General features: G+C 37.4%; 1 non-coding gene across 1 annotated transcript; it reads right to left on the bottom strand.

The window, feature by feature from the left end:
• Positions 1-12,422: 12,422 nt before the first annotated feature.
• Positions 12,423-12,526, bottom strand: LOC148548148 (small nucleolar RNA R71). The gene has a single exon (XR_015897936.1). It is a non-coding gene; the product is annotated as a small nucleolar RNA R71 (small nucleolar RNA).
• Between the last annotated feature and the right edge of the window lie 268 nt (positions 12,527-12,794).

Raw genomic sequence — 12,794 nt, 5'->3', positions numbered from 1 at the left:
TGAAAATAGTTTTGAAAAATATTTGATTTTTTAAAATCACAATTAATGACTTGATTCACAAGAAATCACAAGATATGATTCTAGAACTTAAAGTTTGAATCTTTCTTAACAAGTAAGTAACAAACTTGAAATTTTTGAATCAAAACATTAATTGTTGATGATATTTTCGAAAATTATGATATAAAATTAAGAAAAAGATTTTTGAAAAATATTTTGAAAAAGATTTTTGAAATTTTTGAAAATAATAAAAAATGGAAAAGATATGATTTTTGAAAAAGATTTTGAAAAAGATAAGATTTTTAAATTGAAAATTTGATTTGACTCATTAGAAATAATTGAATTTTAAAAATTTTTGAAAAAGTCAACTCAAATTTTCGAATTTATGAGAAAAAAAAGGAAAAGATATTTTTTTGATTTTTGAATTTTTTTTATGATGAAAGAGAAAAACATGAAAAAGACTCAATGCATGAAAATTTTTGGATCAAAACAATGAATGCATGCAAGAATGCTATGAATGTCAAGATGAACACCAAGAACACTTTGAAGATCATGATGAACATCAAGAACATATTTTTGAAAATTTTATATGCAAAGAAAACATGCAAGAAACCAAACTTAGAAATCTTTCATGTTCAGACACTATGAATGCAACAATGCACATGAAAAATAAGAAAAGACACAAAACAAGAAAACATCAAGATCAAACAAGAGGATTTACCAAGAACAACTTGAAGATCATGAAGAACACTATGAATGCATGAATTTTCGAAAAATGCAAAATGAATATGCAATTGACACCAAACTTACAATTTGACTCAAGACTCAAACAAGAAACATGAAATAATTTTTTATTTTTATGATTTTATGATTTTTTTGGATTTTTTTTTTCGAAAATTAATGTGAAAAAGAGAAATAAGGATTCCAAAATCTTTAAGAAGAATTCCAGGAATCTTTCAATATTAGCCCAAAGCTCCAATCAAAGGGTTAGACATGGCTTAATAGCCAGTCAAGCTTTAGCATGTAAATCAGGTGGATCTGGAACAGCAGCAGGTGGATTAGCAACAACTAGCTTGCTCTTGATAATGTTGGGTTGGAAGCCCTAGTCCAAATAAATTTAGACATGGCTTTACAGCCAGTCAGGCTTCAACATGCTTCATGAAACACTAGAATCCATTCTTAAAAATTCTGAAGAACATAATAAAATTTTTTTGAAAGATTTTTGAAAAAAAATTTTTTTTTTGAAAATTTTTTCTTTGAGAACAAAATAAGAAGAAAATTACCTAATCTGAGCAACATGATGAACCGTCAGTTGTCCAAACTCGAACAATCCCCGGCAACGGCGCCAAAAACTTGATACATGCGAAATTGTTACTCTGAGGTTGTAAAATTTGTTGTTCGTTCTCTCCCTGGCAATGGCACCAATAATTGGTGCACAATACTATGGTCCAGACATAACTTCACAACTTCGCACAACTAACCAGCAAGTGCACTAGGTCGTCCAAGTAATAAAACCTTACGTGAGTAAAGGTCGATCCCACGGAGATTGTTGGTATGAAGCAAGCTATGGTCACCTTGTAAATCTCAATCAGGCGGATATCAAATGGTTATAGAGTTTTCGAATAATAATAATAAATAAATAGAAAATAAAGATAGAAATACTTATGTAATTCATTGGTGAGAATTTCAGATAAGTGTATAGAGATGCTTTCGTTCCTCTGAACCTCTGCTTTCCTGCTGTCTTCATCCAATCCTTCCTACTCCTTTCCATGGCAAGCTTTATGTAAGGGCATCACCGTTGTCAAAGGCTACATCCCATCCTCTCTGTGAAAATGGTCCAAATGCTCTGTCACGGCATGGCTAATCATCTGGAGGTTCTCGATCATACTGGAATAGGATTTACTATCCTTTTGTGTCTGTCACTATGCCCAGCACTCGCGAGTTTGAAGTTCGTCACAGCCATCCCTTCCCAGATCCTACTCGGAATACCACAGACAAGGTTTAGACTTTCCGGATCTATGAAATGGCCATCCATGGGTTCTAACTTATACCACGAGGATTCTAATAACTCGGACTCGGTCCCCTGTATTAGATATCCAAGAGATATTCATTCTAGCTTGTTTGCATGTAGAACGGAAGTGTTTGTCAGGCACGCGTTCATAAGTGAGAATGATGATGAGCGTCACATAATCATCACATTCATCATGTTCTTGGGTGCGAATGGATATCTTAGAATCAGAATAAGTTGAATTGAATAGAAAATAGTAGTACTTTGCATTAAATCATGAGGAACAACAGAGCTCCACACCTTAATCTATGGAGTGTAGAAACTCTACCGTTGAAAATACATAAGTGAAAGGTTCAGGCATGGCCGAGAGGCCAGCCCCCAAAACGTGATCACAGGATCAAAAATACAATCCAGGATGTCTAATACAATAGTAAAAAGTCCTATTTATACTAAACTAGCTACTAGGATTTACAGAAGTAAGTAATTGATGCATAAATCCACTTCCGGGGCCCACTTGGTGTGTGCTTGGGCTGAGCTTTAGCTTTCCACGTGCAGAGGCTTCTTTTGGAGTTGAACGCCAAGTTGTAATGTGTTTTTGGCGTTCAACTCTGGTTCGTGACGTGTTTCTGGCGTTTAACTCTAGACTGCAGCGTAGAACTGGCGTTCAACGCCCTTTTGCGTCATCTAAACGCGGCCAAAGTATGAACTATTATATATTACTGGAAAGCCCTGGATGTCTACTTTCCAACGCAATTGAAAGCGCACCATTTTGAGTTCTGTAGCTCCCGAAAATCCACTTTGATTGCAGGGAGGTCAGAATCCAACAGCATCAGCAGTCCTTCTTCAACCTCTGAATCTGATTTTTGCTCAAGTCCCTCAATTTCAGCCAGAAAATATCTGAAATCACAGAAAAACACACAAACTCATAGTAAAGTCCAGAAATGTGAATTTAACATAAAAACTAATAAAAACATCCCTAAAAGTAACTAGATTCTACTAAAAATGTACTAAAAATAATGCCAAAAAGCGTATAAATTATCCGCTCATCAATTGTGGTTGTTTCCTTGAGAATTATCTCTCCACCTATGATTAGAGTTATTACCATGGGAGTAATTGCTTTGACCTTGAGATTGATAGGGTGGGCGATTGTTGTAGTTGTTGGCTACCGTAAGAGCGTAATACCCTTGGACTTGATGGCATTGGTTGGTATAGTGCGAGGTACTAAAGCATAAACCACACACTCTAGGAGGTCCTTCAAGTTGGAAGATTTGAGGTGGGCCTTGGATGGCTTGGATTGATTGAGATGCCTTTTGTCCTTGGTGAATCTCCTTGAGGAGAGTAGTCATTTCTCTAAGTACTTTAGTCAAAGCTAGCCAAGTTGGAAGAAGGTGCTTCCACCACACTCTTGGGAGGATTGTTCCTCACTCTTACATGTTAGGTAGTTTTGGCGACATCATTGATCAAACTCCATGCTTCCGCCGCTGTCTTGTTCTTAGAAAGGGAACCACCATTGGAGGCGGTGAGCAATCTCTTATCTGGTGCACAAAAAATTCCAGTGAAATAGCTAATGAGAAAATGAGTATCTAATCCATGATGTGGACAAGATTCCAACAACCTCTTAAATCGAGTCCAATATTCATAGAGTGTCTCTTGGTCTCTTTGCATTATTCCAAAAATTTTCTTTCCGATGTAGTCGGTCTTCTTTGGAGGAAAGAAATTATCTAAGAACTCTCTTCTCAATAGGTCCCATTCAATCACCACTTCATCAGGTTGGGAGTAGAACCATTCTTTTGTTTGCCTCTCAATGGAGAAGGGGAAAGCAAAAACCATGATAGCAATCTCATCAGCGCCATACCTTCGAGCCGTAGAACAAGCTATTTAGAAGTCTCTCAAGTGCCTAATGGGGTCTTGGCCCGGTAGTCCATGGTACTTAGGAAGCAAGTTGATCAGACTATTCTTCAGCTCAAAATTACAATCAAGATTCGGATACCTAGCTTGCAACAGTCGAAGAATGAGATCCGGTGCTCCTTGCTCGTGCAAGATAATCCTACATGGCTCCACCATGTGCAAGGATATATCAGTAGTGCCAACAGAGGAATAGGAAGTTCCTTCATTGAATGTGGACTCTAGATCACTCTCAGTTCTGTCTAGTGGTTCGGAAGGTTCCTCAAGGAAGGCCGAAATACTAGCCGTGTAATCCAACCGACGTCTAGCTTACCGAGTATGAAGTAAGTTTCTTTCAATTTCGGGATCAAACTCGGATAAGCTAGAATCTGGTTGAAACCGAGTCATTCAACTTAAAAGTCATAGCTCATGCATTAAAGAAAAACTAAACTAAAAGCAAACTAATGAAAGCAAGTAAACTATCTACAATATTCACATAACTAATATCAAAGCACACATTGCAACCATTCCCCGACAACGGCGCCAAAAATTTGATAGTGAAGATTATTGTTCGTCTAGAATTTCTCAATAGAAAATCATGTCACAGTATAGTCCTAGACCAACAAATAACTATTTTGATCAAATTTTGATATGATTGTCACAAGTTCAATCCCAATAAAAAGAAACTGAGAGTATTAGTCTCAGGTCGTCCTCAAGAGAATGGGCAAACATATGCATCAATATTGGTTAGAATTCCGGGGTTGAGATTCATAAACAAGAATTTAAACTACTAAAGCTTAGCATGCAAGAATATTAAGTGCAAGATGTAAGAACCGGAATTTTTCAGGTAAAACTGTTTTAATAAAATAATTTTAGTGTCTGGAATAGATTCAAAATTTAGAAGTTTAAATTTGAAAATAGAAAGGTGAAATTTGATTTTAGTGAATTTTTCTGAGTTGGAAAATGTATCTTTTTTGAAAAGTTTTTGTAAAAATGCGTACTGGCACTTAAGCTGGCAGTGCCGGCTCTATTCTGTCCAGTACTGCGTATTTTGAAAAATAAGATTTTGAAAATTGATTTATTATTTTGAAAGGATAAAAATAATTTATAATTAAAAATCGGGCACTAATCTTAAAGATTTTGGTCCATAGTGGGCCAAACGGGCTAAAACCGCTAACGGGTTGGACCGGGTCCAAGTTGAGCCCAAGTCCAACTTATATATGCCTCCTTTAATGAACTTTCAGCTCATTTTTATTAAAGAGAGAGAGAGGGAGTTCGGTTATGAGAGAAGAGAGAAGAGAAACCATGGGAACACTATTCATCCTCCATTTCTGGGAGCCATAACTTGAGCTACGGAACTCCAATTGACGTGCCGTTTATGGCCACACGAAGATCTTGTCGAGCTCTACGTTTCTATTTAAGAAAACCTGGTAAGAAATTGCATCTCACTTCCCAGTTTCCAGCCCTAGTTTTCTGTGCATTTTTTGGTTTGGTTTTTGAGCAAGTTTTGTGGTTTTGGTTGTTTAGGTGATATTTAGTAGCGGATAATTGTTGGAAATTGCCCCAATCCTCTTTAGACAAGATAAGTTGCTCATAAACCCTTGTGGTGTTGTATGTTTGGGTTTCTAGATTTTGATTTTCACATATATATTATATTAGTTGAGCTTTGGTGGCTTGTTGGTGAGTCTTGGAAGCTTGTTTGGACTCAAGTAGTGTTTTGTGCATATTGGGAATCGGCCAAGGTATCGTTTCGGTTTCCTTTATGTAATCTATAATGTTTCTGGAAACTTAAGCTAGTTGACCTTAAGATAGGATTGAATTGAATGTATATGTTAATTGAAAGTGAATTGTGATTTAGTGATTGATATAACCGTGTATGGAGTGGATATGGTTGGGGAGTAATATTATATGTTGGTGGTTGTTGGTGTTGAAAAAGTGGATTATAAATATTGTGGACTATTATTGTTGATAAGGGTGGTTGATATGGTTAATGAGTAATGATGAATAATTGATATTTGTGGGTGATTGTTGAGAAGTATTGGTGTTAATGATGAATTATGATGTTGATTGCTGTGGGTGAGTGTGTATGTTGATATTGGTAATATGAATGTTGATTTTGATAACTATGGTTTGAAGATGTGAGTTTTATGAGAGTAATATGAGGAATTGTAGTGGTTGATGTTGATGTTGATTGATGATGATTATGAATGATTATGATGGTTTTGGATGTTAATGACAAAGGATTTTTATGGTGTTGAATGATGTAATTGGGATATTATGGATGATTGAATTGGGAGAGAAATGGTATAGACTTTGATGTTTTTTTAGTATTTTTTGGGTTATGATTAGTTTGGTTTTGAATTGTGAGTTTTGGTGAAATTGAGGTTTTGAGGTTTTTGGTAAAAACTGGTTTTTAGTAAATTTTGATGAGTCATAACTTATGCCTCAGTTTTAAAAATTTGTTGAAACTTGTTTAGAATTAAAGTTCATTGAAAAGTCTTAAAATTGATATAAAGTTTGTAAAATTTGGATTTTTGTAGAGGAAATTATGATCATTCAAAGTTTGGTGTCAAAATCTGAAATTCTGCAAGGTTGCAGAATTTTGTGATTTTTGGTATGTGCGCATGCACACCCCTGTGTAAATTTAAACCAGTGTGCACGCACAGCCCTATGCGTACGCACAGGCAGGGAAAGGCTTCCTGTTGAGAGCGCTAGCACAATTTGTGCGCGCACATACCCAATGAGGTTTTACAACCTGTGCGCACGCACAAGTTGGGAAGGTCAATGCCTGTGTGTACGCACACCTCTATGTGTATGCACACATCTTAAAAATCTACTGGGCGTGCGCATGCACACCCCTGTATGTACGCACAAGTCCTTTTTATAACTTAAACTTTGTTTTTAAACTATTCACTTTCCCAACAAGATTGTATACTTCTATGACACCATTTAAAGACTCTTGGGCTTATTTTTGGGGCATTGGAACATGGCAAAGGCCTTAGGAGAATTTATTTGGTGTTACTTTGAAAAGTTAGCGAACGGAGGTTTAGGATTCTGGTGTATTGAGGATGAGTTTGGTTAAGAGAAAAGGAAGAGTAGTGAACTTGGTGATTACCGATAATGAGATGAGCAAACTGATGAACCAATGAGTTCAAAATGGAATATTTATGATATTGGTGATGAATTGTGATGAGTTGAGAACTTGGAAAGTAATGATTATGGTTAATGGAATGAGTATGGGTGGAAGGGTGCCATGAGCACTGGCCCTTGAGATTGAAATTGTGATTATGATATGTTTTGTTATCCGTCGTAGGGGCTGTAGCAGTCTCCCGCCAACGTGCAGATGTGAGAGTTAAAGCTGAGCTTCTCACTCATATTTTTCACAACCAGAGGAAGGTGGTAGGGCATGCTCCCACGGAATGTTTCCCTCTAAAAAGGAGAAGGTGGTAGGGCACTCATCCCTCGGAATTATTCCTCCTGAAAATGCGATGTCTCTCTGATTGCAAGGTGGTAGGGCACTAACCCACGGAATCATGCGACAACCAGAGGAAGGTGGTAGGACACGCTCCCTCGGAATGTTTCCCTCTGAAAGGAGAAGGTTGTAAGGCACTCATCCCTCGGAGTTATTCCTCCTTATGCGCAATAGGGAGATTAATCCGGGAGTTGTCGACCGGATTTTCTGTTGGGTTTGGCATTACAACCGACATATGATATCACAGCCAATAGGATAGACATTCATCATATGAATCTTCTATATGCTTGCTTGCTTTGTTTACTTGATCTTGCCTAATTGTATAACATGCCTACTTGCTTCTTGAATTACTTGCTGTAAATGAATACTATCTGTGTTTTACTTGCTTGCATTTATCTTGTGTTTTTCTGGTGCTGAGGAGGTTAGGTAGGTGGTGGTGATGGGATCGCACGGAGGTTAGGTTGGCGAAGGTTGTGGGATACAACAGTATGATTAGTATTAGTTAAAATCCTTTAAGTTTAGAAAACCCTGTTTATTGTTTAAGGTTTACGTTAATTATAATTGTTCTAGGCTTGAATATCAGTTTGATGTGAAGTTCTAGGATTGCCTTTGGCATCCCGAAGCCTTACATCTTACATTATTGGGCACTGTTACCATACTGAGAACCTCCGGTTCTCATATCATATGTTGTTGTTGTTTTTCATATGCAGGTTACAAATCCACTTCGGTGAGATTGCGGATATGATGACAGAGTGGAGTATGGTTCCTCCTTGGTTCATTTCTGTTTTACCTTTTGTAGTTACTCTCACATCTCTTTGTATATTTATTTTTATGGCCTTAGAGGCCTACTTGAGAAATAAGTTGTATAAGCTGTTTTAAATTCCAAAACTCTGTATTTCTCTGGTCTTAACTAGTCGGCTTAAACTGTGCAAGCTGCGGCTAGTCCCCTATGATTATTATATTCTTATATCTATATATGTTCTATTCTCTTGCATCTATATCTTGTATCTTGTACGTTAGCTTTGTGTGAACGTTTCGCGCTTTCGTATTTCTGTCTTTGAGCTTAATCCTTTATCGGGCTTATAGAATATATTATTTCCTTCTATATAAATATGTACAAGCCTTAGAATTGTCATAACCTTTGATTAACCTTTGCTTTACGGCTAGAGGTAAGGCTTAGGGTAATTAGGGTGTTACAAAAGAAACTAAATCGAAGCAATTAAGGCAAGGTATAAGTAAATGTAATCTAACAAGGTAACATATAAATCTACTTCTACTCTAGAACTAAGTATACAACTAAACTAACTATAACAAGAATCAAGCAATTCGGATTTTTGGGTTCAAATATGAATTATAAAAAGGACTCTTGGCTAAGTCATAGGAATTAGGATCACTATCCTTGTCTAATAACCATATATTGACAATTATGAGGAACCAATCCCATTAAGTCTACTTCTACAAGTGAAGTATGTCAAATAGCTTGATCAATTTTAACTCATAAGTCCCAATCCAACTACTAATTGCCTTAGTAGTAGATTAGTGTCAATGGGTATCAATTTGACCACTAAGGGTTCTCAAACTACCAAATCAATTAGACCCAATGACTCAAGGTCACCCAATTCCCTTAGCCTAGGCCAAGAGTATAGAAAACTACTCCATAATCAAAGAAAACATTTCATCAAACACATGGTAGGCACTAACTAAAGACATATTTAAATTGTAAAATTAATTGGAAATCACAAGTACCCACTAACAATTATCAATAGAAAAAAATAACTCAAATAACACTATTGATGCCAAGGCATCTTAGGCTAGTTTCACTAGCATTTTTCTGTTAGTTTTAGTGGTTTTATGCATTTTCTTGAGCTTAAAGTAACCAAGAATGGTTAAATGAATAACAAAACAATGAACCATCCAAACAGTATGATTTTGATGCAAATTCCATGAGTTTTAGTTATATTACTTGAATGCTATGAATGGAAGAATTCTCATGAAATTTTGCAAGACTTTGATGCAATTGTTTGGATGATTTCAGGAAAGAAGAGGCTAAGCAAGGAAGCAACAAAATCAATAAAGGAAGCTTGAATATCACATGTGGAGTTTAAGTTCCAGTTTAAGCTTAAACTGGAGCTTAAACGCCAGAATCATGAAGGCTAAGAAATGCTGAAACTGAAGTTTAACCTCCAGTTTAACCTTAAACTGGAGGTTAAACGCCAGAATGAAAGTCTCACCAAAGAAGCATTTCCACGTTTAACCTCCAGTTTAACCTTAAACTGGAGGTTAAACGCCAGAATGAGAATGCCACTCAGGAAGCATTTCCACGTTTAACCTCCAGTTTAACCTTAAACTGGAGGTTAAACGCCAGAAATGGGAAATGCACCAGGGAGCCAATTCCACGTTTAAGCTCCAGTTTAACCTTAAACTGGAGCTTAAACGTGTTCGACCAAGTTTTCTCCTCCAGGGTTGCTTTCTCCATTTCCACGTTTAAGCTCCAGTTTAACCTTAAAATGGAGCTTAAACGTGTTCGACACCTCCAGGGCTACCTTTCTCAGCTTCCACGTTTAAGCTCCAGTTTAACCTTAAACTGGAGCTTAAACGTGTTCGACCTCCAGGATGGCTTTCTCTATTTCCACGTTTAAGCTCCAGTTTAACCTTAAACTGGAGCTTAAACGTGTTCGACCTCCAGGGCTGCCTTTCCTATCTCCACGTTTAAGCTTCAGTTTAACCTTAAACTGAAGCTTAAACGTGTTCGACTAAGTTACCCTCCAGGGCTGCCTTCTTCCATTTCCACGTTTAAGCTTCAGTTTAACCTTAAACTGAAGCTTAAACGTGCTCCCACAAAAGGCATCACTGGAAGTGTCTGGCGTTTAAGCTACAGTTTAAGCTTAAACTGCAACTTAAACGCCACTCTTGGAAAAGGGTTCTGGGCCAAAAATATTGCAGTTTAAGTTAGTATTTGAACACAAACATTAACTTAAACTTACTCTGGTATGAAACCCAATTGAATATCATGGTTTATGGGATTAGGCCTGAAGGATTGATGAGTCTGAAATTTCAATTTATTGAGTCATGTGTCTTTATTTGATTATCACTAAGTTGGCTCAATGAATATTACAGAATTTGGATCAACAGCCTCATCAAGATTATGGATCATAAACCCAAGGCAAAAAGGAAAGCAGGGAGAGGCCTCAAAGCCCAAGAAACACAACAGAAGCTCAATATAGAAAGTGTATAAATAGGATAGAATTTAAGTTAGGAAGGACTTTTACTTTTTCATTTGGCTAGTTTTCATATCTTTGTAATTGAATTCAGAGCTATGACTCACTAAACCCCTTTCATTGGGTTAGGGAGCTCTATTGTAATTCAATGAATCAATAATAGTTTATTTTCTTCTTCAATCTTTTCTCTTGAATTTTGTTAGAAAGCTTCTCGATCTAATTCCATTGGGTAGTTGTCTTGGGAAAGAAACTACCCATAATTGGAATCCTTCGGAACCTTGGGAAAGGAATGGAGGATTCATGCTAGAGAAGCTTTCTCACAGTGAATTGGATTGGGGTTTGGATGGATATTGTGACATGTAATCCTACCAAATTGTGGTTCATGAAGCTGTGTGGTATAATCAGTGATCGAGCATCATCTCTTCTTATGAACATTTAAACCAAGGGATTGGGAATTTGTTTGTTTTTAGAGAGAATTGGTGAGCCAAGGGATTGGGATCCAATCATATAAGATTGCCAAGCAAAATTTAATGAACGCATTGGTTGAGGAAGAGATAAACATGTTTTGATTCGGAGATCTCAATATCTCCTATAACCCAATGAATTCCCCATTTCTGATTTCCACTTTCTCTTTACATTCTGCAACTAAATTCATGCAATCACCCCCATTCCCTTTTAATTTCAGCAATTTAGCTTCTGCTCTTTAATTCATGCAATTTAAGATTCCGCCATTTCAATTTCTTGTCATTTACTTTTCCCGCCAATTTTACATTCCGCAATTCTCATCTAAATCTTGATTCCGCTCAACTAGAACACACTTCTAATCCGAATTGCTCATTCAACCAATCCTTGTGGGATTCGACCTCACTCTATTGTGAGTTTTTACTTGACGATAACCGGTGCACTTGCCGGAAGGAATTTTGCCGATCGTGCAATTTCCTAAAATCGTGGCATAACAAGTTTATGCGCATCAAGTTTATGGCGCCGTTGCCGGGGATTGGTTTTCGATTGACAATTCTCAAATTGGAAGTTAACTAGATTGAGCATTTTTTTTTTGTTTTGATTAATTCAGTACAAGTTACTTGTTGAATTTTAATTTCTGCACTCTGTTACATGCTTTCTTTCTTCATGCCTTTAAATTCAAGCAACTAACTCACTGACTCACTAACTGTTTGAATTAATTCCTCAACTGCTCTAACCATACTCTTCCATTAACCAAGAGTATTTCACTTGTTTGTTGCCTGTGCTGTGTTCTTGTATGACAGGTAGGAGAGGAGAGACATCAACTCCTCCATATACTGAACCAGAGAGGACCCTTCATAGACTTAGAAGGGAAGCAAGAGGGAAGAGAATACTGGGAGAAGAAGAATCTGAAGGAGAATCTGAGGACAATTTTGAGGAAGCTTTAGATCTCAACATGGATAGAGAAATTCACAACCATGAGAGAGCTGATGGAAACAATGCCATTCCTGAGAGGAGGGTTCTTAGTTCATACATAAACCCAACCTCTGGGAATTGTGGTAGCAGCATCCAGAAACCACCCATTCAGGCCAACAATTTTGAGCTCAAACCACAGCTAATATCACTTGTGGAGAATCATTGTTCATTTGGTGAAAGTGCTAATGAAGACCCAAACCAACATCTCACAAAATTCCTGAGAATTTGCGACACTGTGAAGTCCAATGGAGTCCAGGAAGATGCCTATAAACTGCTTTTGTCCCTATTTTCACTTAGGGACAAGGCAGCTAAGTGGCTGGAATCATTCCCAAGGGGGAGCCTAACAACATGGGACGAGGTGGAAAGCAAGTTTCTGGCACGTTTCTACCCCCCACAAAAGGTCAATAGGCTTTGATCTGAGGTTCAGACTTTTAGACAACAAGATGGTGAAACTCTCTACGAGGCATGGGAGAGATTCAAGGATTTGACAAGGAAATGCCCACCAGACATGTTCCATGATTGGGTGCAATTGCATATTTTCTATGATGGACTGTCTTATGAATCAAGGAAGGCTGTAGACCATTCAGCAGGAGGTTCATTGAACAGGAAAAAGACTGTGGAAGAAGCCATTGAAGTGATTGAGACAGTGGCTGAGAATGAGTACTACTATGCATCAGAGAGACACAACACTAAGGGAGTCATGGAGCTGAACCATGTTGATACAATTCTAGCCCAAAACAAGGTGTTTGCCAAGCAACTAGCAGAGCTCACCAGGAAA

Source organism: Arachis ipaensis, chromosome B8 (genome assembly GCF_059453495.1).
Source record: "Arachis ipaensis isolate K30076 ecotype BB chromosome B8, ASM5945349v1, whole genome shotgun sequence".
Taxonomy (NCBI): Eukaryota; Viridiplantae; Streptophyta; class Magnoliopsida; order Fabales; family Fabaceae; genus Arachis; species Arachis ipaensis.
The sequence above is the reverse complement of the archived record's forward strand: the minus strand, read 5'-3'. Positions and strand labels throughout refer to the sequence as shown.